Source organism: Manis javanica, chromosome 9 (assembly GCF_040802235.1).
Source record: "Manis javanica isolate MJ-LG chromosome 9, MJ_LKY, whole genome shotgun sequence".
Taxonomy (NCBI): Eukaryota; Metazoa; Chordata; class Mammalia; order Pholidota; family Manidae; genus Manis; species Manis javanica.
The window spans coordinates 107484259-107487717 of NC_133164.1; positions in this window are offsets into that span (position 1 = coordinate 107484259).

Genomic DNA, 3459 nt, shown 5'->3' on the forward strand with positions numbered 1-3459 from the left:
AGAGTTTACCTCCCACAAACCATCTCTGCAGTCTATTTTAGAGGAACTGCTATAGATGGAAGTGTTCCTAGGGTTGGACAGCTGTCACCAGAGGTAGTAAAATCATGGTTGGGAGGGTGGAGCAGCTGATTGCGAGGCAAATGCAAAATTAAATTGACTATCCCCAAAGTCAATCAAGGGATAGACAAAAAGTACAGAATTTGATACCTAATAAATAAAGAATGAAGGAGGAAGAAAAAGGAGGAGAAATAGAAAATAACCTTTAGATTGTGTTTGTAACAGCATACTAAGTGAGTTAAGTTAGACTCTTAGATAGTAAGGAAGTTAACCTTGAACATTTGGTAACAACGAATCTAAAGCCTGAAATGGCAATAAGTACATACCTATCGATCATCACCCTAAATGTAAATGGACTGAATGCACCAATCAAAAGACATAGAGTCACTGAATGGATAAAAAAACAAGACCCATCTATATGCTGCTTACAAGAGACTCACCTCAAACCCAAAGACATGCACAGACTAAAAGTCAAGGGATGGAAAAAGATATTTCATGCAAACAATAGGGAGAAAAAAGTAGGTATTGCAGTACTAGTATCAGACAAAATAGACTTCAAAACAAAGAAAGTAACAAGAGATAAAGGACATTACATAATGATAAAGGGCTCAGTCCAACAAGAGGATATAACCATTATAAATATATATGCACCCAACACAGGAGCATCAGCATATGTGAAACAAATACTAACAGAACTAATGGAGGAAATAGACTGCAATGCATTCATTTTAGGAGACTGCAACACACCACTCACTCCAAAGGACAGATCCACCAGACAGAAAATAAGTAAGGACACAGAGGCACTGAACAACACACTAGAACAGATGGACCTAATAGACATCTACAGAACTCTACACCCAAAAGAAACAGGATACACATTCTTCTCAAGTGCACATGGAACATTCTCCAGAATAGACCACATACTAGGCCACAAAAAGAGCCTCAGTAAATTCAAAAAGATTGAAATCCTACCAACCAACTTTTCAGACCACAAAGGTATAAAACTAGAAATAAATTGTACCAAGAAAGCAAAAAGGCTCACAAACACATGGAGGCTTAACAACACGCTTCTAAATAGTCAATGGATCAACGACCAAATTAAAATGGAGATCCAGCAATATATGGAAATAAATGACAACAACAACACAAAGCCCCAACTTCTGTGGGACGCAGCAAAAGCAGTCTTAGGAGGAAAGTATATAGCAATCCAGGCATATTTAAAGAAGGAGAAACAAACCAAAATGAATAGTCTAATGTCACAATTATCAAAGTTGGAAAAAGAAGAACAAATGAGGCCTAAAGTCAGCAGAAGGAGGGACATAATAAAGATCAGAAAAGAAATAAACAAAATTGAGAAGAATAAAACAATAGAACAATCAATGAAACCAAGAGCTGGTTCTTTGAGAAAACAAACAAAATAGATAAGCCTCTAGCCAGACTTATTAAGAGAAAAAGAGAATCAACACACATCAACAGAATCAGAAATGAGAAAGGAAACATCGTGACGGACCCAACAGAAATACAAAGAATTATTAGAGACTTCTATGAAAACCTATATGCTAAGAAGCTGGAAAACCTAGAAGAAATGGACAACATCCTAGAAAAATACAACCTTCAAAGACTCGCCAAGGAAGAAACACAAAATCTAAACAAACCAATTACCAGCAAAGAAATTGAAGCAGTAATCAAAAAGCTACCCAAGAAAAAAACACCCGGGCCAGATGGATTTACCTCGGAATTTTATCAGACATACAGAGAAGATATAATACCCATTCTCCTTAAAGTTTTCCAAAAAATAGAAGAGGAGGGAATACTCCCAAACTCATTCTATGAAGCCAACATCACCCTAATACCAAAACCAGGCAAAGACCCCACCAAAGAAGAAAATTACAGACCAATATCCCTGACGAATGTAGATGCAAAAATACTCAATAAAATATTAGCAAACTGAATTAAAAAGTATATCAAAAGGATCATACACCATGACCAAGTGGGATTCATCCCAGGGATGCAAGGATGGTACAACATTCGAAATTCCATCAACATCATCCACCACATCAACAAAAAAGAAAGACAAAAACCACATGATCATCTCCATAGATGCTGAAAAAGCATTTGACAAAATTCAACATCCATTCATGATAAAAACTCTCAGCAAAATGGGTATAGAAGGCAAGTTCCTCAACATAATAAAGGCCATATACGATAAACCCACAGCCAACATCATACTGAACAGCGAGAAGCTGAAAGCTTTTCCTCTGAGATGGGGAACAAGACAGGGATGCCCACTCTCCCCACTGTTATTTAACATAGTACTGGAGGTCCTAGTCATGGCAATCAGACAAAACAAAGAAATACAAGGTATCCAGACTGGTAAAGAAGAAGTTAAACTGTCACTATTTGCTGATGACATGATATTGTATATAAAAAACCCTAAAGACTCCATTCCAAAACTACTAGAACTGATATTGGAATACAGCAAAGTTGCAGGATACAAAATTAACACACAGAAATATGTGGCTTTCCTATACACTAACAATGAGCCAATAGAAAGAGAAATCAAGAAAACAATTCCATTCACAATAGCATCAAAAAGAATAAAATACCTAGGAATAAACCTAACCAAGGAAGTGAAAGACCTATACCCTGAAAACTATAAGACACTCTTAAGAGAAGTTAAAGAGGACACTAACAAATGGAAACTCATCCCATGCTCTTGGCTATGAAGAATTAATATCGTCAAAATGGCCATCCTGCCCAAAGCAATATACAGATTTGATGCAATCAAATTACCAACAGCATTCTTCAACGAACTGGAACAAATAGTTCAAAATTCATATGGAAATAGCAAAGACCTCAAATAGCCAAAGCAATCCTGAGAAAGAAGAATAAAGTGGTGGGGATCTCACTCCCCAACTTCAAGCTCTACTACAAAGCCATAGTAATCAAAACAATTTGGTACTGGCACAAGAACAGAACCACAGACCAGTGAAACAGATTAGAGACTCCAGACATTAACCCAAACATATATGGTCAATTAATACATGATAAAGGAGCCATGGACATACAATGGGGAAATGACAGTCTCTTCAATAGATGGTGCTGGCAAAACTGGACAGCTATATGTAAGAGAATGAAACTGGATCACTGTCTAACCCCATACATAAAAGTAAATTCAAAATGGATCAAAGACTTGAATGTAAGTCATGAAACCATAAAACTCTTAGAAAAAAACATAGGCAAAAATCTCTTGGACATAAACATGAGTGACTTCTTCATGAATATATCTCCCTGGGCAAGGAAAACAAAAGCAAAAATGAACAAGTGGGATTATATCAAGCTGAAAAGCTTCTGTACAGCAAAGGACACCATCAACAGAACAAAAAGGTACCCTACAGTATG